General features: G+C 35.5%; 1 long non-coding RNA gene and 1 other non-coding gene across 2 annotated transcripts in view; one reads left to right on the plus strand and one right to left on the minus strand.

The window, feature by feature from the left end:
- Positions 1-24,893, minus strand: part of LOC141510988 (uncharacterized) — an 86,185-nt gene that overhangs the window by 31,214 nt on the left and 30,078 nt on the right. The gene's annotated exons all lie outside the window — the stretch shown is intronic.
- Positions 17,751-17,877, plus strand: LOC141515787 (U6atac minor spliceosomal RNA). The gene has a single exon (XR_012476529.1). It is a non-coding gene; the product is annotated as a U6atac minor spliceosomal RNA (small nuclear RNA).

Genomic DNA, 24,893 nt, shown 5'->3' on the forward strand with positions numbered 1-24,893 from the left:
ACAGAATGTGTAAATTGCATCCATGGTCATCTTCATGCCCTCCCCATGTCTTGCCTTCTCTTTCTTTTGCACTCCTCCCATCAGCTTCTGCCAAGATTACTTTCTCTTGCTCCAGATTGAAGTTTCCAAATCTTTGCCATGTGATTGTTCTTTTTTCATTCCACCAGTAGCCAGACCTGGTATTTATTCATGTTACAATTCCATCTGCTCTATTTGCCAACTATTACAGTTCTCTTACACACACAGAAGTAGTCCAGATGCATGATGCCATGCCTTTTCTATTCACAGTGCCATGCCTTTTGCATTGCCATCACAGATGGTATGAAACAATCTCTCTGTTCAGTCTGCAACTGCACCCTCATGCTTGTCAGCTGTTTCGAGTGGCTGGAGCCTTTGGGATTTGAAAGGAAGCATGTGGGTGAGGCAACCATCACTGTCATGCCCACACAAAGAAAGCATGTGGAAGGCAAAGTCTGATTCAGGAAATAGCTCTGATTCTTGAGGTCATCTTCAAGTAAGAGGGACAAGGTTTGTGCAGAGACATGGAGAGATTGTTGCTGAAAGAGTAAGTTATATATATCTAACGTTTGTCCTTTGTTCTCAAAGAAGACCATGATATCAGGGAGGTGATGCCATGACAAGCACATGAAGTGGATTTGAGTGAAAAAGGGCTGTGCTAAGTCACCAGCCTCACTTTCTCCTTCAGTCATCTGGGTCCAATGGCCAGATCTGAACCAGGATGACTGGAGGTCACACAGTTGATAAGTGCCAAGTGTTTGAGGCTGTATTTGAACTCCCTTCCTCCTGACTTCAAAGCATATATCTAATAGTGGATTTGAAAAGGGCATACCATGAGAAGAAGAATTACTCAAGGCTAAGCTAGACCCAATTCAGGTGACTTTTCACCCCCTTAGGGGGTGAACATCTCTTTAGGAGAAGTTCATTTCTTGATGCCTACAAAAACCTGCCATTACCCCCTTATGAGTATTCTGTGCCAAATATTCTCATGGATCCATTAGAATATTTTTATAATTTTCCAGGTGAGGGAATGAGGGTCTGGTGGCCATGTGAGTGGAGGTAAAGGAAGAGATCCAAGAAAGATTGTGGACCTAGAAATGACCAGATTTGACAACCAAATGAATATATGGAATAAATAAGAATAAGATGTGAAGGGCAATGTTTGGAGTTAGTGAAATGATCTGTCACTTATCAACTGTATGAGTTCTACTAGAAATGTTACCTTTTTGGGGCTTTGTTTTCTTATCTATAAAATGAGGACATTAGATTAGATAATTAACTGGTCTCTGAGATTCCCTCTGGATCTTAGGTATTGTGGTAGGTATATGTATATAAGTTTATATGACTGTGTATAAAAAGTATGACCAGAATTCAATCTAGACATAATATTAAGATTAAAAATGAAACCTTTCTTTGGAACATCTACAAGTGTCTCCTAAAGCCAGTTCAACCAGTTCCAGAAAGTCTGGTGTGAAATTTTCACTATAAGTATTTTCATCTCAAGAATCATCACTTGATACAAAACAAGACTTGATTTACTATTTTGTTGATTATCTAGACTTAAGAAATTGATAGAGAAAATGTTAATAATACAGACTACATGGAATGTCTAGTTTAACCACCAGTTCCCAGAAAACTGATGGTATATAGTATATACAGTATATACAGTATACCTGTGGACATTTTCCTTCACAATGTAAAGTTATTACCATTGCTGCTTCGGTGAGATCATAGGATCAGTATTTAAAATGTGAAAAACCCCAGAGACCATCTAACAGTGCAGTGTATAACACATAATAGACACTTAATGAATGTTTATCAATTAATTGATTGATCTAATGAACCTCAATCATTTTTCAGATTAAGAAACTAAGGAGATTAAGTGACTTGCCCAAAGTCACAGAGGTAGTAAGCAAGAAAATAAGACACCTTATTAAAGAACTGACTGGTGAATATCCAAAAAGGAAAAATAGTGATTAAAAACAGGCAGCATGACTTAATCAAGAACATCTCAAACCAGCCTAAGCTCAATTCTTTTTTTAAACTGTGTTATTAAACTGAAATATAAGGGGAACATTGTGTGTATACATTAATATATTATATATCCTTATATATTAAAAGATTTACATACAAATATGTGCATTTTATACACAAACATTAAAATATATACATATAACAATCTTTATCTTTCAGTAATGTGTTTGTAAACAAATACATATAAAGATCACACATATATATGTATTGGTTTGCGTATGGGAGACATTGTATAGGTGTATGTGTGTGTATACGAACATATCTAGAGTTTAATGAGGCTTTTGATAAAGTATTTCATGCTATTCTTGTTGAGATGGAGAAATGTGAATTAGATCACAATACAATTAAATATATTCAAAACTGGTTAGATAATTGTACTCAGAGTATGTAGTAATAACTCAATGACAACAAGACAATAAATTCCTTATAAAATACTCATGAATGTGTGATTGGTTTATGCTGTTTAGTATTTTTATCAAAGGTTTGGATGAAGGCAGAGATATTCATCAAATATGAATATTTCACATATCTTCTGAGAGAGCCATCACACTAGATGACAATCAATATCTAAAAATATCAAAATTAGGATGACTTTTTTAAGTTACCACCACTACCTCTACTACTACTACTACTACTACTACTACTACTACTACTACTACTACCAATGCTGCCACTGATGCTGCCATTGCTGCTACTACTTTCCCCTTCTCTCTTTTTTAAAGTTTTAATTTTCTCCCCCTCTCTTACTCTTCTTATAACAACAATAGCAATAATAAGTTGATTTTATATAACTCATTGGATTCGAACAAACTTTAAAACTATTATCTCATTTGTTCTTCAAACCTATGCAGGGAAGTAGTTGCTAATTTTATTCCCATTTTACAGATTAAGAAACTGAGGCAAAGAGAGGTTAACTGACTTGTCCAAAGTCACTAACTTGTGATTGTCTATTGTTGTTCTGTCAGGTCCTTGACTCTTTGTGACCCCATGACCCATAGCATGCCAAACCCTTCTATCTGCCACTAGCTCTCAAAGTCTGTTCAAGGTCATGTTCATTGTTTTCAAAATGCAATTATAGGGGTGGCCAGGTGGCACAGTGGATAAAGCACCGGCCCTGGAGTCAGGAGTACCTAAGTTCCAATCCCGCTTCAGACATTTAATAATTACCTAGTTGTGTGGCCTTTGGCAAGCCACTTAACCCCATTGCTTTGCAAAAAACTAAAAAAAAAGTGCTATTATACATCTCATCCTTTTCCACATAATTCTACTTTGCCTTCCATCTTTCACAGTATCAGGGTCTTTTCCAGTAAGTCCAATTTTCTCATTATGTGACCAAAGTATTTAAGCTTGAACTTAAGTATTTGACCTTCCAGTGAATAGTCTGAACTAAATTCTTAAATTATTGGTTGACTTGACCTCCTTGCTATTCAAGGAGTTCTCAAAAATCTCCTACAGCATCAGAATTCAAAAGAGTTGATTCTTGGATGTTCAACTTTCCTTACAATCCAACTCTCACAATCATACATTGCTACTGGAAAAAACCATAGATTTGACTATACCAACCTTTGTTGGCAAGATGGTATATGTGCTTTTTAGTATGCTGTCCAGATTTTCCATACTTTCCTTCCAAGGACAAAGTGCCTTTTTAATTTCATGGCTGCAGTCAACATGTACAGTGATCTGTGAACATAAAAATATAGAACCTGACACTATTTCTTCTTTCCATTTATTCTTCCTCTATTTGCCAGGAAGTAATGGGAGCAGTTGCCAACTTCTTCATTTTTGTTTTCATGTTAAGCTTCAAGCCAAGGTTTTCACTCTCCTCTTCTCTCCTCGTCGAGAAGCTTCTTAAGTCTTCTTTACTTTCTGCCATCAAAGTGGTATCTGCATATCTGAGATTATCGGTATTTCTCCCAGTAACCTCGAATCCAGTTTTCGCTTCATCCAGCCTAGCATTTTATATGATGTGCTCTGCGTTAAGTTAAATAAGTAAGGTGGCAACATAAAACTTTGTCATACTGATTTTCTAATCTTCAACCAATCAGTTGTTCCATGTTTAATTCTAGTTGTTCCTTCTTGGCCCACATACAGTTCCCTAGGAGACAAGTCAGATGATCTAGTACTCATCTCTTTGGGGACATGTTGTATGCCACACCATCAAAGACTTTAATGCAATCAATAAAGCAGAAGATTCTTTTTTTTCTGGAATTCCCTTGCTTTCTCTATAATCTATCAAATATTGTCAATTTGGGCTCTAGTTCCTCTGGCTCTTTGAAAATCAATCTGCTCTTCTGGTAATTCTTAGTTCACAGATTGTAGAAGGTTCACTTGCAGAAACTTAAGCATAACCTTTCTGATAGGTGAAATTAATGCAATTGTTTGGTAATTTGTATATTCCTTGACATTGCACCCTTTAGGATTGGAATTTCGGATTTCAATCCAGTGATCATTGCTGTTTTCCAAATTTACTGGAATATTGAGAACAGTGCTATAACATGCTGGTTTTTTGGAGTTTTAAATAACTCAGCTGGAATTCCATCACTTCCACTAGCCTTTTTGTTAGCTCCTAAAGCCCATTTGACTTGTCCAAAGTCAAGCTATTTGGCTGTAGATCAGCAGTTACATTATTGTGGTTATCAGTGATGTTAAGATCTTTCCTGTATAGTTCTTTTGTGTACTCTTGCCAGCTCTTCTTAATCTCTTCTACTTCTAAGATCCTACCCTTTTAGCTTTTATCAAGCCCAATTTTGAATGAAACTCCCTTGATAAGCTCTAATTTTCTTAAAGAGATCTCTTGTCTTTCCCATTGTATTAATTTCTTCTAAGTCTTTGGACTGATCATTTAAGAAAGCCTACTTATCTTTGCTTGTTATTCTCTGGAATTCTGCATTCAATTGAGTTTATCTTTCCTTTTATTCTCTTTCAATTTTCTTCTTTTCTCAGCTATTTGTAAACTCACATAAGATAGCCATTTTGTTTCCTTGTTTTTCTTTTACTTTGGAATGTTTTTTTCTTGCTGCCCCCTGAAAAATATTGCAAATCTGACCATAGTTCTTTAGATACTCTGTCTACTACATCTAATCCCTTACATCTATTTGCCACCTTCTCCACCTCACCCCCCAATTGCTCATGGTAAGAGTTATGCTATATTGGTTTACCCAAGTCAGACAGGTCATAATGAGGAATTCTGATACAAGGTGATCCACTGAAAAAGGAATGATCTCTTTCACAGTCAGCTCCAGTCCTTTTTTAACTGATTGTTTAGAGTTTGTCCACTTTTGGTTGTAAAGTACATATAATCTTTTTTCTATATTGACCATCTGGTGATGTCAATGTGTAGTCACTATCTTTTGGGTTTTTAAAAAGTATGATATGACCAGTGAGTTATGTTCACAAAATTAATTTAGTCTTTGATCTGCTTCCTTTTGTACTCCAAAGCCAAACTTGTCTGTTATTCCAATTATCTTTTGATTTACTATGTAGCATTCTAAATCCCTATGATGAATAATACATAATATTATGGGTTGTGTTTCTAGAAAATGTAGTTCTTCACAGAACTGAGCAACTTTGGCTTCATTTATTGGGACAGAGACTGTGATGTTAAATGCTTTGTCAATTGGATTTAAACAGATATCATTCAGTCTATTTTGAACTTAAATCTCATTACTGCTTTTCTCACCCTTTCACTGACTATGATGGCTACTCCATTTCTTCTAAGAGATCTTTGCTAACACTTGTATGTGTAACAATCACCTGAATTTAACTTGCTCATCCCCTTTCATTTAACTTCATTGACCAGCAAGATTTCAATGTTTATTCTTTCCATCTCCTGTTTGACCACATCCAGGTTACCTTGGTTCATAGATCTTACATTCCAGATTCTGATGCAATATTGATCTTTATAGTAACAGATTTTCCTTTCATCACCGGGAGCATCTGCAAGCCAAGGTTACTTTTGGCTTTAGCCCAGCCCCTTCATTAATACTAGAGCTACTAGTTGTCATCTCCTCTTTCCCAAGAGCATACTGGAAACTTCCTGACCTCAGGGGCTTATCTTTTGTTGTAATTTCTTTTATCATTTTAGTACAGTTTATAAGATTGTTTTAGCAAAGACAACAGAATGGTTTGTCATTTCCTTTTTCAGTCAATTACCTTGTGAAAGAACTCTTCACTATGACCTGTCTGACTTGGGTAAACCAATACAGCATAGCTCATAGTTTCATTGAGCTATGGAAGCCCCTTCACCATGAGCAATTGGGGGTTGGGGTGGAGAAGTGGAGGGATGTCTGTCTAAAGCAATATTTAAATTCTAGTGTTCCTGTCTCCATGTTAAGTGCTCTTTTATCTCTTCTATCTGGCAGTAATTCAATAGGGATAAAATTTAATATAGAGGAATTTAAAGTCTGTACATTTGGATATGAGATCTTCAACTCCACAAATAGACATTTACATAAGGATGATTAGGGAGATATTTATCTGAAAAAGATCTGAGGACCTGGTGGACAAGTAGTTCATTGTGAATTTACAATGTGATGTGGTAGCTAAACAAACTATTGGTATCTTCAGGTGCACCAAGAAAGTCTAACTGCTATTAATAAGGAGGAAATGAGTGGTTCCATTACTCTCTACCCTTATAAAACCCCATTTGAAGTAAGTCATTCACCACAGTTTAAGAACAGCATTGATAAACTGGAGGTATTTGAATCCTTTTCATAGGTGGAATAATTGAAGAAAGTGGATATATTTACCATGGAGGAGGGAAGATGCAAGGAAGAAAGGTTATAGTGTCTATCTCCAAATATTTAAAGGATTGTCATGGAGAAGAGGTATGATATTTGTTTGTTTGTTTACTAGACAGTGAAACCAGGAGCAATGGGTGGAAATATTTTTTTAAATTGAATCTGTATTGGGGCGGCTAGGTGGTATAATGGATAAAGCACCAGCCTTGGAGCAAGGAGTACCTGGGTTCAAATCCGGTCTCAATAATTACCTAGCTGTGTGGCCTTGGACAAGCCACTTAACCCCATTTGCCTTGCAAAAATCTAAAAAAATGAAAAATTAAAAAAAAATAAATTGAATCTGTATATACCTAGGATCATAGGGTCATAAGTCCAGAACTGGAAAGTTCTTTAGAGGTTTTTGAGTCCAAACTCCTCACTTTATAGAGGAGGCAATTACTTTCACTTCTCAATCTGTCTCTTGAAGAGGAACACCACCCTTTCAGTTTTTTAAAAAGTCAATGAAAGGTAGCAGAATTTAGTATATAACTTAAATTAGTTAATCAAGCTTCTAAAAATATGAATTTTTATCTTTGGAAGAATCAACTTCAAAAAATAACTACTGTCCTCTGTTTCTCCCCACCCTATGATTATTATCATCCTCAGTCTTAACCATTCTCAAATGCACAATCATTTTGGCAATCATTTCCTTCAAGCATCCACTGGACTCATTGGCAAGATCCAAGAGTGCCTGGACATTAGGAAACTCTCTGAACCAGGGGTGTGTGTGGGGGGTGGGGTTAATGGAATTATTTGCAAAGGAATTCTGTTATCTCCAATGAACCTCAAGGCCAAATCGATATATATATACCTGCAGTGAAGAAAATAAATTTTTTAATTGGCATAAAAAATTCATAATGCAAATCTTCACTGGGGACAAAACAAAGCATAGATTTACTGAAGTATGCATTTATTTCAACTGCACAATATAAGTATTCCTTTTTGGAAGTGAGGGGTTGTGTTCTTATGAGGGATAGATAGAAGGCTGAACTACCTAACATGAACAGGATAATCTATACACCTACTATATGTGAGTTCTGCAATGTTTCTGGAGTATAGCCAAATATAATTACCTTCAGACTATGTGTGATGAGAGAAAAGCATGGACTGATGAAATTTGAAGTGGTAAATTATTGATATTTTCTGGCATTCCAAATATATAAAGAGCTTTGGATTTGGAATCAGCAGCATCTGATTTGTAACTGTTTAATCCTGAGCAAATCACTTCATCTGCCTGCCTCAATTCACTCTTCTGTAAAATGTCAGTAATAATAATAATAATAATATTGTTATGAGCTAAAATGAGAGCATATTTATTAAACATTTTACCAAACTCAGTGGTATATATAAATATTATTATTAATAAAAATTTTTGTCATTGTTTAGTTTTAGTTATTGCTATGTTTGATTATATTGGGAACACATCTGTTTAATGGAGGCACTAGAACTATTAAGGACATTGACATATAGAAACTGGTCCAGAGGAAGGTAAACTCTTTCTACTCAGAAATCATTCCATATAAGGAAAACTTGGAAGAATTAGAGCTTTTTAACCTGAGGGGGGGGAAAGCTGAATGAGTGAGGATAAAATGACTATTTTCAAATATATGATTCTTGTCATTTGGAAGTGAGAATAAAGCTTGTTACCAGATGACCGTGGTCATTTACTGAACCTCTATGAAACTCACTTTTCTTCACTATGAAAATGAAGGGAGTAAGTGAAATGGCCTCTAGATTCCTATGCTTCTCTTTGCTACTGGAGCATAAAAATGGGACACATGATGGAAGGTAGAGAGGGAGGTATCTTTTCATTCAATATAAGGATGAGAAACTTTGTATAACAGGTAGAAAGCTAGCCTTGGAATTAGGTAGGCAACTATGTGTTCTGTTATGTGATTCTGGGGAAGTTAATTAATGTCTCAGGACTCTGGAAAAATTGGACAAGCTTCTAAAATGTAAAATTTTTGTGATAGAATGAATTTCCTTAAGGGAGGAAGAGTTGAGGCAGCCCCATAGCATTGATATCAAAAAGAAAAGACAGGAAAGGAATAGAGAAAAAAATTAACTCTAAAATCAGAAGTCCCTCCCCCAAGTAGAATGTAATTCAAGAAGTGTTTTCACTACTTGGAGGTCTTCAAGTAGAGACTGGATAATCTCTTGGCAGAGAAAATAGAATGGTGTTTTCAGCTTTGGGAGAGAACCAGGGATTGAAACCTGCCTTTGTCATTTACTATCTATGGCACTCTCTACCTCACATCAGGTTTCTCATTTGTAAAAATGGTTGGGGGGGGGCAGAGAATCATTTCTTTCACAAATGTTGTGAGGATTAAAATAAGGCAATATATGTAAAGTTCACTGCAACCCATAAACACAATGCAAATACCAGTCATGTTATTCTGGAGGTTGTGCTAGAGGACCTTCATATTCCCTTTCAGGGCCAAGATTCCAGTCGTTCTGTGGCACTGCCATCCCCTAAATCTGTCAGAGTAAAATGTATACATGCACACATACATCCATATATATATATCTATATCTATATCTATATCTATATCTATATCTATATCTATATCTATATATATCTATATATATATATATATATATCTGAAGAGAGAGTGGGGATGGATGGATAGAGATAAGTAAAATGTAGATAGATGGATTGATGACTGATTAGATTTAGTGATGGACAGATGATAGAGAAAAATGGATGGATGAATAGAGATAGAGATAGATACATAGATGCATAGACAGATGATATATAGATAATTTATAGGGAGGTGGATGAAAGGATAGATGATATATAAATAGACTGATAGATTCATTTATTGATAGATTGATGATACACAGAGAATTTAATGAATGGATAGAGTTAGAGACAGTTGGATGATGGATAGATGATAGATGGATAGAGAAATAGAGAGGTAGAGAGATAGATATGTAGATAGATAGATGGATGGGTAGATGATAACTAGATTGATAGATTTATTGATAGACAGACAGATGGACAGCTAAGTAGGTAAGTAGATAGGCAAATCCTTTGTTCCTGCTGTTAAGACAATAAATCAAAAAGCTACCAGTGTCTCACTGCACAGTAAGCTTCATGAATTGTACCTAGTGATGAAACTCTTCTTTATTTCACATTATAACTTCTAATTTGAAAAATGTTCTTTGGAGACATAGAGAAAGACAGTCATAGCAGAGTACATGTGTGTTGTCAGCTAGAGCTGAACACAAATGCTGCCTAAGACACTTCCCTTTGTGTTGTTGGGCTAATCTCTTAACCCCTTGCAGTCTCAGTTTCTTCATTTTAAAAAATGAAAGGGATAGACTCAATGCTCTCCATAATCCAAATCTATGGTTCTAGGTGGAATATAATATAGAGAGATTATAAATAAAATCTAATAATAGCTAGTATTTATATACATTTTATCATGTATATAAAGCCCTGTGCCCACAAAAAGCTCTGTGACTTTATTGTGCTGTTATGATTCCCATTTTATAGATGAGGCAACTGAGGTTCAGAGATGTTAAGATATTTGACCAGACTCACACCATTAATGCAGGAGTCATTTGAAGTCAGGTCTTCCCAATATAAGGTTGACAGGTTATATTTGCCAAGTTAGCTAACTGTCTAACTATTTAGGAAAAGTATGTTACTGAACCAAAGGTTTCCTGTGTGAAATACTGCCAAAAGTGATCTTGCCAAATTTTTACAAATATAGATGTTTTGTTGTAATGATATGTGATATAATGGGATTTTGCTTATATACCTCCAGTTTTGAATTTGGGGTCAATCTTCAAATAAAGTTTAGCAAACTAGGAGAGAAAAAAAGGAGATAAATTATGACTGATAAACATTCTGTTTTGATTCTCTCAGTTGCTCATACTCTATAGCTTCCCATCTTTATATTACTGAAATTGTTATTTATTGATAGGACTGGACTGATTTATGTTTTGCTGTACAATAAGATGTGCATCATCCCCATGCACATTTCTCTGGGTAACAACAAATTAATACACTCAGACTTGGGAAAAAAGATGTTCAATTATTTTGATTGCATTTCCTGAGTGAACCTGTTATTTCTTAATGTGTCTGACATGCCAAACAGTTCAAAGGAAAATAGATCCATATCCCCACCCTCCTAAGTGCAATAGAACCAATCTACTGCTGCTTTGACTGAGGAAAAGGTTTAAAAAGGATCAGACTCCTGATCTTGGGCCTGACATTTTAAGGAAACACAATTCAGCCATTTTTCTATGTCAGATTAGGTTTAGGTAACAGTCAGGGGTTCCCCCCCCCCTTTTATCCTTTCATCTATTCTTCTTCACCAAAAAGGAGAATGTGACATTAGCAGACCTGTATTAGTGGGAGGGAAGGTCGCTGAAGGAAAGGAATGATGTCCATGAATTGTCTCATCTTTTGATGTCAGGAACCCTTTCAACTCTTTAAAATTATTGAGTACCTTAAAGACTCTTTGTTGTATGTGATATTTCCATTTCTATTTATTATTCTATTCATTTTATTTATTACCTACTTACCTGTCCATCTGTCTATTAATGAATCTATCAGTCTGTTTATCATCTACCCATCCATCTATTTACATAATACCTATCTCTCTACTTCTCTTTCTATCCATCAAATAAATAAATTTTAATGCCTTCGAATTAAAATGTTTGACCTCACAGACCCCTGAAAGGCTCATAGATGCCTCCAATAATCCCTGTACAATTACTTTGTGAACTGATGTCTTAGAACTCACTAATATTATTGTTCTCTCTCTCCTTCACCTCATCCCCCTCTACCTCCTCCTCTTTTTCACTTAGACCAAGTCATGTGAACTGAACTTTTGTTCAAGAGGGTTCATGCACTATCTATGAGCACTGTATATATACAAGCAAAAAAATGGTTTTTTTTTTAACTTTAAGTAAATCACATCAAAGGGCTTAAAGTTTTTCTTTATTTTAATATAATTTTTAACTTTCTTTTCAGTTGTCCTGATTTCAGTGACCCTGTTTCCAATAATGATCAATCAATAAACATTTTTAAATACCTACAATGTACAAAGAGTTATCCTAGGCATTGGAACTACAAAGAAACAAAACAAACAAAAAAGAATTGCTTCCTCATGTCAAGAAACATTATACACATATGTCCATGTGGGTTCCTATGTGAATGTACATATACACGTATGTGTTTACATGCGCATATATGCACACAAAGATGTATTGTGTATTTACCTGTGAGTCTGTAAGAATTGAAACACACATACGTATATGATTTATATGTATGTTTGAATATAATGATGTATTATAAAATGCATAAAATATAATGATACAAATTGTAGTAGTTTACCTTGTCTGCACCGAAACCATTGACTTAGTAATCTCATTTGACCCTGTGGGTCTTTGGCATAGTGAAAACCAATTGGGAACTTTTTAGAATGGTATATAATCAATTTAGCCTGATTAAATGCAGCTCCTAACTTAAATTATGCAAATGAGACTATTGAAAAAGATGAACTTTTAGGTCTCTTCCATTCCTAAATATCTGATCCTATTACCTTAATTTTAAAGTCCCCATTAGTGGATATGGAATGTGTGAGCATGATCTTTCTCAATTTAAAAGTCCTAGTCTATTCACTTTAAAAATTCCTGGTCATTTTCATATAAAAAGACAGTTGCTCTAAAAGTGTTAGTCTGTGAGTTGAAGTCTATTCTCACTGTGTAACAACTGCTATCAATTTGATTTATGCTTAATTAGAACAAGAGCATGTTTTCATCCCCTACCACGTTTTCTCTCGATTCACAAATGGAAAAGGATGTCTCTTATGACAGAAAAATGAAATGCCCACAGTGATACTAACATCTTTGGAAACATGTGTGACAGGAAAAAAAAAAGGAGCATGTAACACTTTGGGGAAAAGATTTGGCTTATAATGCAAGTTGTAGTACTTTTTCTTGTATGCACCTAAACCTCTGGCACAGTAATCTCATCTGACCCTGTGGGTCTTTGGCATGGTAAAACCCAGTTGGGGATTTTTTAGAATGGTGTATAATCAATTTAGACTGATTAAATGCAGCTCCCAACTTAAATTATGCAAACCAGAAGAACCCATGGATTGAAACTAAGGTAGAATTAGGACCCCAAGGCCTTCTAGCAACTAAGCCATGGAAGGCTATGGGGACTCTGCCTGGGGATGATTCTTAGCTGAATCGCTTTTGAATAATTTGAATGGTTTCAGAAGCCAGTGATGATGCACAGCAACTAAAGTCCAAGGAAGAAAAAGAGTTTAGTGATTTAGATTATGAACATCAGCATACAAAAAAAAGAAAAAACCAAACATCCAACTCTGAAATGTAAAGCCCCTTCAGTCGATAACAGGACAGTTTTGTAAACCACTTAAGGCTGTGATAAAATCCTACTTGACTGGCCCACGAGCAGATGTGACAAGTTGAATTTATTTCCTCTCTTACCAGGAAGCTTTGCAGGAAACTCTTAACATATGGTGCTTTTCGCTTCCATCTAGAGCTATAAATGTTATTGGAAAAGGATGTTCCCAAGAGCAGCAAGTTTCTGACGTTTCCGCCAAATGGACTCCAAATGATCCTTCTGTGGCTCGGAATTCCCAGAGTTCTTAAGAGTTGGCAACCAAGAATCTCTGATCTAAACACAGCCCACTAATTTAATTATTTTATTATAGATTTGTGGAAGCTCTTGTGGACTTAGCATCTGTATTGTATCTAGTTGTGAACAAGCGCAAGTATAGAGGGTGTAAATATTTTGTTCCTCAACCTAGCTCATTTGAAAACTTGGAAATCATTTCACACTGAAATCGGGTACCAGTGTCAGAAAATGAAGAAAAATGAAATAGAAATAGCAGGCCCATTAGGTTTTTTTTTTAATTTTTAAGCAGGGATGTGGTATATTTCAACACCCACTGTCAATTGGAGAAATACCAGCATTTATGGAGACATTGTCTTTAGATGGTGGTGTGAAAACCATTGCTCCCAGACATTAGAAAGCAAATGAGAAATGAAATTGTACAAAGTACAAATCATGGCCCAACTTGAATCTAGTTTATAATACTGTACAAAATGCTGAACATACCCCAGAGGGCACATGCCTATTTAATGGGTTTCCAGAGCATTTCATTTTAATAAATTAAAGGACTGAAGTTGATGCTTTGGCCATTAGTAGTTTGCTACTGGCTAAGAACAACAACAACATTGTCATGAAATTAAAACGGGTGGCACCCAGTTGAGCTGGGAAGTTGAGTAGAAAGTTCTGATTTCATCCATTCGGCGAGCTAGGTGGAAACAGGGTTTGAGTAAAGGGGGGAAAAAGTGTAACAAAGATAGAAAGGGGAGAGAGGGAGTAAAAAAAAAATCACCTTCCCTAGGCAATATTATACCGAACATTTATTTAATTTCCAATTTGGGATCTTGACTGATCGTTAATCAATCTATACATATTCATAGACATATGCACATACATACCTGTCATTCATTTTATAGCGATATCGATAATCTTTTAGCACTGATCATGAACCAAGCACTAAGCATTTTTATTATACTTAATAAAGTCAGCTAGGTGTTTCCTAGTCTGCTTTATGGCTTGAGAATATATGTCATGAACCTGATTCACTTTACTTCTAAGTACACTTAACCCTGTATCTAATTTATAATCAATGAAAAATATCTTGTATGCAAACAAATAGTTCTCAAGGCAAGACTGATATATCACTTATCAACTTTCTATTTCTTCAGAGCCTAATACAGAAGTTAGATGGTAGAATAAATAGATTTCAGACCTTGGATCTGGGAAGTTGCTGTTGTTTAGTCATTTTTCAGTCATGGTTAACCCTTTGTGACCTCATTTGGGGTTTGCTTAAAAAAGATCCTGGGAGTGGTTTACCATTTTCTTCTCCAACTCATTTTACAGATGAAGGAAATTGAGGCCAATTGGTTTAAGTGGCTAGCCTAGTGTCACTTAGCTAGTAAATGTTTGAGACCAGATTTGAGCTCAGTTTCCTTATCTATTTAATAGTCTTAGTTTCCTTCTCTATAATGGGGATAATCATGACATCTTGTATGGTTGTGGTCAGGGTTAAACATGATAACATTTATAAAGCACCTAGAATAGTGAAGTGAAATAGGAAATGTAGCCAAGACAAGAAGACTGGAGTTCAAATGTGATCTCGGATACTTAGTAGTTCTATACTCTATAGTCCTTAGAAGCTCTATATCTGTTTATCTCAATTTCTTTATCTCTAAAATAAGGATAATAAACATCTACCTCCTAGTCTTGTGAAAATCAGCTGAAATTACACTTGAAAGTTCTTGGCAAACTTTAAGATGCTCATACTTTGGGACCTCTTTTGGGGTTTTTCTTGGCAAGAATACTAAAGTGGTTTGCTGTTCACTTCTCCATTTTATAGATGAAGAAACTGGGGGCAACAGGGTTAGGTCTTAGATCTCACAATTAGGGAAGTGTCTGATACCAGATTTGAACTCAGAAAAATGAATCTTCCTGACTCATCTTGCACTCTAGCCACTATGTCACCTAATTGTAGATGGATGAATAGATAAACAGATATATATATATATATATATATATATATATAGAGAGAGAGAGAGAGAGAGAGAGAGAGAGAGAGAGAAATAGATGGATGTATGACAGACAGATAGATGATAGATGATATATGATATACAGGAAGAAAGATAGAAAGATATGTGTCTGTGCATATGTTATATACATGTGTTTATGTATATATGTAGATCTACATAAACACATATGTGTATATATACATATATAATTACAGAATAGAGATAGATACATATACAAGTACACATATATAGATATGTAGATGTAGATATAGATTAGATAGAGAGAGAGAGAGATGGAGAGAGAGATAGAGATAGAGATAGAGATGATAGAGATAGAGATAGAGATAGAGATAGAGATAGAGATAGAGATGATAGAGATAGAGATAGAGATAGAGATTATATACACATCCAAACATCAAGATCACAATGTTCCTAAGGAGGAAGGAGTCATTGCACATTAGAAAGCAATGAGGAAGAACAATTGAACTAAAGCAGATCAATAAGTTTGATATCTCCTATCTACATCATAATTATGAGAGAATTGCAGAATAAATCCTCAAGCAATCTTGATCAAGGTGCCTATAACTTAGAGGGGGAAACCACATATGATCTAGTTTCTGGCAACAGAAAAAGGTAATGAAGATGACATCAATAACTGCCAACCTGTATTCCTACTTTCTCTTTCCTACCACAAATTTTTGAGAATCATCTACTCATGAACTAAGAATGACCTTTAGGAAAATATAAGAAAAGAACAGTCAGACTTTTTTGCTGCTGGCACATCTTTGCAGATGTATATTTCACTGAAAGTTGTGGATGATACAAGATCTCACTATGGTTACTGTTTGTTGAGTACAACAAAGCATTTTGTCTCAGCTGGGAAAATGTTGCTTTAAACATCTCCTTCAACTAAGTGTCTCTAGTGGACAAGTTAAGATTAAACAGATGCATAAGAGGTAACATTATTTTGCCATTCTCTGATTTTTAATATAAAGGATTTCAGATGAGAGTACACAATTAATGTGGATTATGTCCTATGAAGTGAAGTGCATTAATGCAATGGTTAGACTGGCTTAAATTACTTTCTTTTTGAAAAAACTTGTTTTTATTACTTGTAATAAAGGATGGTTTACTCTGTAGAGGACAAGGGAAGGCATATTTGCAACTGAGACTGATATAAAAAAATAATACGTATTAAAATGAAATGAGGTACAAAACAGGAAGATATATACATGCCAAAAGTTTTCAGCTTTCATGGAAAATATCCAGTATAAAATTCAAGCAGAAAAAAGATTCCTTAGCGATGGCAGGGTCCTTCAAAAGTGATTGATTGTGGGTGACATTGAACTGATTGTATCAAGCTGCAAATTCATAATCTCTCAAACAGCATTCATAACTAGTCCAAAGAGTTGGGTCTGATAATCCACATAGGAAATAGCAAATAGATGATGAATGCCCATTGTCCAGACCACAATATGTAGTTGAATGTGCATTTCATCAATGTACATAGCTTGGACTGACTGAAAACAGAAAACTGAATAGATGGAAGTGACTGGATTGGAATGTATCTGAGAACTATAGTTTCAACAATTTCAAATTTTTCCTGACAAAGCTAAGACATACAAACAAAATCACATCTTAAAACACACACACACACACACACACACACACACACACACACAGTCCTGCCATTTCTCCTATGAAATCTTATGTTTGGGAGCAGGAAATATCACAGTTCTTGATTTTTGAAATTGAAGCTCAAGTCAAAGAACAATGAAGAGATAAATGATAGATCTCATAATAAATATATATAAGAAGAATAAAAATATCATCATAGACAAATATATTAGCAGGGAGACAGTTAAGTATAAACAGAACAAGGCAACAACTTGAAGAGTTGCATTAATATCCACCCAATATTAAAAAATCTAGAAGACTCCTAATTTGTTAAGAGGACTCACTATGGAGGATTTTTGGAAGGATATAGAGTCCTATAGATTGACAAGATGATGAAGTTTTATCCTTCATTCTTGAAGAAGACCATGACATCAGGGAGGTGATGCTATGACAAGCAGATGAAATAGAGTTGAGTGAGGGGGTCTGTCCTAACTCACCAGCCTCACTTTCTCCTCTGGAGCCATCTGGGTTCACTGGCCAGATATGAATCAGAATGATTGGAGATGAATCTGGATGACAAACAGATTTAAGTGACCTATCTAAGGTCACACAGCTAGTAAGTGTCAAATGTCTGAGGATGGATTTACTCAGGTCCTCCTGACTCCAGGGTTGGTGCTTTATCCGCTGTACTACCTAAATAATCTGTATGAAAGGGCAGAAGGTTAGCTCTCCCCTTGATAAAGATGGAAGAGGTCCTACTGGCCTTCACATCATGTATAGAGTTAAGCTACTCTGTGGCTCTAACGAGGTTGAATCATGTGTAAATATGAGTCTCCATAATAATTGAGTTGATAGATTAAGTGACATATCAAAGTAAAGATTGACTTTGATCTTACTCCTGATTTATACCATGTATTTATTATATGATGGGTGAGAGAAATGAGTATTAATGAACAAAGATTTTGAGATATCCAGAATTCTACTCTTTCTAAAATCCTGATTTCAAAGAGTTCAGTCTCTTCCCCGCCATTGCAAATAATGATGTTGTACTAACTTTCCTCTTCAGACCCGACTCAACTGGAGTAACCATTGTGTTCTGCTCAGTCTTGGGTGGGGCATACATCCTTTGAATGGATTGCCTAAGGCTGGGAATGGTCTTGATATAGAGATGTCTTTCTATCCACAAATGACCTGATGTCAACTCTCAGTCCTTCATTGAATAACTATTCAAGGGTATAGAAAACTGTGAACTTCACCACCATGATTGTCTTTGGTCTAAGGGAGGCAGCCAAATGACTTCCAAACTATCTTTCAAACCTTTGTAAACAAATAGGATAATTGAAAAAAGCATAGTAACACTTCTTGAATGAGCCTCTTTCTTTCCTCTGACAGCTCCTCCCCTCATACCTTGTCTACTCCTTTCTGGTTAATCTCCTTCCTCAAGTCTCTTTCTATTACAGTCGACCCTGCCCACAATAGTCAAATTAATATTACTAAAGTACAACTCTGACAGTGTCACCTCCCTCTTCAAAAAACTTCAATTGCTTCCTATCATCTCTGTAACCAAATATAAAAGCTTCTATTAGGCATGCAAATCTTTCATTACCTATCTTTTACCTACCATTCCTATCTTACAGTTCACTCACAAGTATATATTCCAAATACAGTGAGACTGATTTCCTTGCTGATCCTTGCACAAGACATTCCATCTCTGGCATTCTTTCCTTCTTCTTCTCTACTTCTTGATGGCTCTTTCCCTTATCTATAGATCTGACAGGTACTTCTTTCCATGCTCTCCTAATTTATTTTTGATATCACCTTTTATGTTTAGATCATTTATCTATTTTGATCTTATTTTGTTATACTATATGAGATGTTGACTGTGTCCAGTTTCTGCCAAACTACTTTCCAATTTTCCAGCAATTTTTGTCAGGTGTCTAGTTTTCAATACAAAAGATTAGATCTTTAGGTTTATAAAACATAAGATGATATAGTTAATTACTGCTGTGTATTATATACCTAAGATATTCCACTGATCCACCACTCTATTTCTTAGTCAGCACCATATCTAGGTAATTATTAAGTGTCTGAGTTCACATTTGAACTCAGGTCCTCCTGACTATAGGGCCAGTACTCTATCCACTGTACCACCCAGCTACCACAAGCACCACATTATTTTAATGTTTTGTTTCATAGGTTGCAATCTGGAATGCCAAGTTTGCTTTCCTTCACTAAAGCAGCACTTCAATATGAAGTTGTTTCCTGAATCCCTCAACAGTGACCTCTCTTTCAAAATTCCTTGTTTTTATGTATTTTGCATTTATTCTCTTTAAATTTGTTCCATCTCTCCTTGTTTATATATTTTTTGTATTTCTTTTTGGAATGAATGTTCTTTTCAAACAAGAACTATTGCATTTATTTTATTTGTACACTCAACCCCTAGCATGTTCCATACATAATACATGCTTAATATAATTAACTGTAAGTCATCCAGAAGGAAGAAGGGATTAAATATAGTTTATAGAAATGACTTTCTAAAAGAGAAAAAATAACTGATATAAAATATTAAGAACAGCATATAATTTCACAAAGAATGAAACTGATTGTCTTTAAATAGAAAGACTATCAGCTATCTCTCTCTCTCTCTCTCTCTAGCTATCTCTCTAGCTATCTATAAGGGAGATACCAAGTTTCCCAGGGCAGTTAAAACTTAACATAATGCATCCTGATGTTTGATACCAAATCTGGCAGAACAGTTTTCATGAGCTCATTATAATGAACAAATTATTTTAATAATTTATTGAAAATATGAAATTGAGGGGTGGCTAGGTGGCACAGTGGATAGAGCACCGGCCCTGGAGTCAGGAGTACCTGAGTTCCAATCCGGCCTCAGACATTTAATAATTACATACCTATGTTGCCTTGGGCAAGCCACTTAACTCCATTGCCTTGCAAAAACTAAAAAAAAAAATGGAATTGGAAGTGTACATCAGAATAACAGTGATACCAACTAAATTTCTTTTATCCAGAAGTTAAAACAATGTAGGTTAATCATTACTAAAAGGCAACCAGAGTCCCCAAAGTGCTTTAGCTAGCAAGTATTTTACTGACTTGCTCAATGGAGAGAGAGATGTCCTCTGAATGCAATACTGGGTTAGAATATGAATTAAATTGTAAAATCTAACAAGTAAGAAAGCAGTTGAATATCAGCAGTTTTGTCTCATAAAATAGAGAGAAGAAGGAGAGGATAAAAATCACTCTAAAGAAGCTTGTCAAGCTATCCAATTAAGCGAAGTCTTCCAAATACATTCAAGGATGGAAACGAAAGATTGCTATAAACAAAAGAAAAAAATGGAAGAGATTTGCAAAAAACTATTACAACAAATGGTTTCTCCATCAAGGATAGTGGGGATTCTATAGTACAGTTCTAAATCACATTCCTTTATATTTCTAAAGAGGAAGTAATAATGCTTTTAAAGAGAATAAAGAGAGAGGTAAAATAGATAGATTAAATCAAATAAATATGAGAAAAGCCATACTAAAAGCTATAGAACTCCAAGGACCTTGAAGGAATTTGGAGATTCTTGTGAAGATTAATTACATATAAATTGAGAGCATGCTCAATATGGATATTAATAGGGAATAAGCAAACTTTTATATATTACATTGAGCAATGAATCCCATTATTATCATCACAAATGATGGAAAGATGGAAAGAAGAAACTAATCCCATCATCCTTATATTTTGTTGATTTAAAAAAGCATTCCATTAAATTGAGGCATTGAGGGAGAAGGAGAAAGCATTGCCTTACCATTCTCTTTTATACTGAGAAATCTTCCAATTATATTTGAACATTATTCTGGATTCTATGAATGATGTAACAAAGACATTAGCCCTTTTTCTCATCTATAAAAGTCTAGTAATAATATCATCTGCCTCACACTGTTGTGAAGTTTATTTTAAGATAATACATGCAAAGTACTATGTAAATGCCAGAAGCAACATTTAAAGCTAGGTCTTTGTGGTTTCAAGTCGTTTCTTATTTATTATAAACCATTATGTTACATCTAGAAGAGTAGTTCTTAACATTTTTTTTTTCATGTAAAAGACCCCTTTGGAAACTTATGGATCCTTCATCAGAAAAATATTTCTAAAAACCTGAAGGAAAACCAAAATTTCAGTTAAAAGTTAGCAAAGATAAAGTTGTGCTTTTTTTTTTCTTTAACCAGGTCCCAGATGTAAAAAAAAAAAAAAAAAATCTCTCCATGGGCTTTTAAGAATTCTGTAGGTACAAGTTAAAATCTTCAGCTCTGGAGAACTTTTTTTTTTAAATTCAGACTATAATAAGTATGATAATGTGGATAATAGATTAAGTCTATTCAATAGATTAAAGAATCATCAGAAACATTAGGAAAATAAAACATAGTCCAAGATCCTTTGGCTATTACCAAAAGAAAAAAAGTCTGGTATAAAAGAAACATTTGAATTAAAGAAAAGTACTTAAATTTATATTTAATGAATAAAATAGCTGTGCACATTAGTGTCTCTGCCCATTTTCCAATTACTATTTGCTAAAGTAGTTGGTTAATATATTAGGCAGCTGCTGCAGAATACCAGGCTTTAAAATTCTTCTTTGAAATCTTTCATATCCTTTATCTTTAACCTATTAAGAAAAGCTGTAGATTGTGCTGTAGAGGAAACTATAGGAGGCTAAAGTGTTGTCGTTCAGTTGTTTCAATCATACCTGACTCTTTGTGACCTCATTTGGAGTTTTCTTAGCCAAGATACAAGAGTGGTTTGTAATTGTCTTCTCTAGCTCATTTTACAGTTGAGGAAACTGAGGCAAATAGGTTTAAGTGACTTGCCCAGAGTCACACAAGTAGCAAATGTGTGAAGTTGGATTTCTACTTATGGCTGACTCCAGGTCCAGCATTCTATCCACTGGTCCTGGTTAAATTGTGTATAAGTAGGGGCAGCTAGGTGGTGCAGTGGATAGAGCACTGGCCCTGGAGTCAGGAGGACCTGAGTTCAAATCCAGCCTCAGACACTTAATAATTACCTAGCTGTGTGACCTTGGGCAAGCCACTTAACCCCATTTGCCTTGCAAAATCCTAAAAAAAAAAAAAAAACTTTACAAGATGTAGGAAGGGGGAGAGAGAGAGAGAGAGAGAGAGAGAGAGAGAGAGAGAGAGATAAAAGAACTGCCAAACAAGAGTTGTCTGGGCCATGGTCAGAGAAGACTGGCTGCCCTCAACTAGAGTCCAGCTCTGGTTTTTATATCTTGCCTCTCATCCAGAGGGCAAAAGGTGAACTCCCTTTCTCTTACTAGACCTGGAATTAGGTAGAGGGTAAAGCAGGAGATCAAGATACAAATTTTACATTAAACAATGAATCAATGGTACATTAAGAATGGAGAGGGTCTCTACTCAAGATTACAATTGTTTCTGTTACAATCATCATTCTCTACTTCAACTCAATTTACATCTCAAGAGTCAATTGACATCTCCACCCAAATTCTTTCTGTTACATTCACAATTCTCTTATCTTTATCCTGCATCAGTAAGAAAGTTGCATAGGGTACCTGGCATAAATAAGAGGGATCCCAAGTCCCAAAGACACCTTGGACTTGATTTTCTCATTTGGAAATTTCAAGGATTTGGAACTGGTGAATTCTAAGGTTATTTCTAACTTTAAATCTGTGACTCTATAATCCCATGGACCTCCCAAGACACTTGACTCCATTTAGGCATAACTTTAATTAATAGTAATAACTAGCATTTATATAGCACTCTAAGATTCCCAAAGTCTTTTTAAAAATATTGTCACACTGGATCCTTCAACAACACTGGGAGGTAGATCTATGATTATTCCCATTTCACAGTTGAGGAAACTGAGGTAGACAGAATAGAAGTAACTTGTCCAAGGTTATAAAGAAAAATAAACAATGGAGGTTGAATTTGAACTCAGCATTAGGACTGATTTTGGATCTAGCGCTCTATCCACTGAGCTAACTGTTATGAAGTTGTTCTTATTTATATTTCTATTATAATGTCTGAATCTGCCTTTCTTTGTTTTTTTTGCATATTTTTCCTAATTCTGATATCTAGCATCAAATAGATCAAGTCTAGCTTTTCTTCCATATGCCAGTCCTTAAAATATATCAACATAACTGTCATGAAAGTATTTTGACATGGCATGGTGGATATAACCACCCTTAATCTCTTTCCTGAACTATAATTATGCATCTCCAAATGGATCTTGGCCATCTCAAACTGGAAGTTTGTAGGTATTTTAAACTCAACATATGCACAACTGAATTGAATGTTTCCTAATGAACTTATTCTCATTCACATCCCAAATTCTCTATTGCTGGAGAGGGCACCACCATCCCCCCTTTTACCCAGATGCCAAAACCTCAGTGTCATCCTTAATTTCTTACTCTCAACCACCCCACATATCAATTCATTGTAGATCTTCTTGTTTATGCCATTATAATAATCTCTACCTCTAAACCACAACCTAGTGGAGACTCTCATCATCTCTTGTCTGGACCATTTCAACAGCCTTTCAATCACTTTCTCTGCCTCAATCCATCCTTCATATAGTTGTCAAAGTGATTTTAAAAATGTTTAGCAGGGGGTGGCTAGGTGTCACAGTCCGGCCCTGGAGTCAGGAGTACCTGAGTTCAAATCTGGCCTCAGACACTTAATAATTAAATAGCTGTGTGACCTTGGGCAAGTCACTTCACCCCATTGCCTTGTAAAAAAAAATGTATAGCAAATTTCACTGCCTTTGATAATAGGGATGTGGATTTTCTCTATTGGCAAGAATATTAACAGAAGGAACATTGTTGTTTCTTCCCTTCAGTTTTTCTATTGCCCGCTTACCTCTTATTATAGATTGTCTGGTCTTAAGAATGGTCTTAAGCAACATATGATTCTAGATTTAGATATGGAAGAATCTCCCTGTCTCTGTCTCTCTCTCTCTCATAGGGATGAGGAAATAGAAGCACTGAGAAGTATAGTGATGTGTCCAAGGTCACACGGAATTTGAATTAGAATTTGAAGCCAGGTTTTTCTGATGGCAAGTCTTGTACACTATACACTAATAAATGTAATGACTGCAGATGAAAAGGGCATGGGTTTAATCTAGCTTCAAACAGATTAAGCAATAATTGCTTTTAGTCTGATGGACAAAAAATGTTGAAATTTAATTTATGGTAAGGGCTTGGAACCCTCAGAGAAGAATTATTCTTGAAGTCTCTATGGGTGCCTTTCCTTTATGACAATATTCAAGCCTTCTTCAAGTCTGAAAAGCAACATTTCTAAAAATCTGTTGACTTCTCTTAGTTTAAATTGGCTGGAGTCAACTTATTCTAAGAACTGAAACACCTCCTTAAGGAAAGGACAGTGCAACAGTCTCAGAAATAGTATGCAGATAGCCACTATGGAGAGAGAGAGAGAAAAGGAGTAACAAAGTAGAAGCAGATCCCAGCCAAGATTGGATTGGATCCAAAGAGGAGGAGTAGCATCAGAGCAAGAATGAATTCCCTAGACCATGGCCCCTATGAAAGGGGTCTCCAAGAAGCTATGAGGCATAGAGTCACCTTATGGAAGACTAGACCTGGTTCTTCATCATTTTTGAGACTTGTGAACCATAGAAATGCCAAAGGAATATGGGACTTCCAGATTAGAAGGTAGGGTTGGTGGTACACCATCTCCCCTACTCTTGCCTTGACACACTGATATACCTTAAAAATTTGAAAATAGGATCCAGGCTTCATTAGACTGTGTAACAACATTGAATTACTCAAGGTAGAAATACAGTAGAAAGAGGAATGG

Source organism: Macrotis lagotis, chromosome 2, assembly GCF_037893015.1.
Source record: "Macrotis lagotis isolate mMagLag1 chromosome 2, bilby.v1.9.chrom.fasta, whole genome shotgun sequence".
Classification (NCBI taxonomy): domain Eukaryota; kingdom Metazoa; phylum Chordata; class Mammalia; order Peramelemorphia; family Peramelidae; genus Macrotis; species Macrotis lagotis.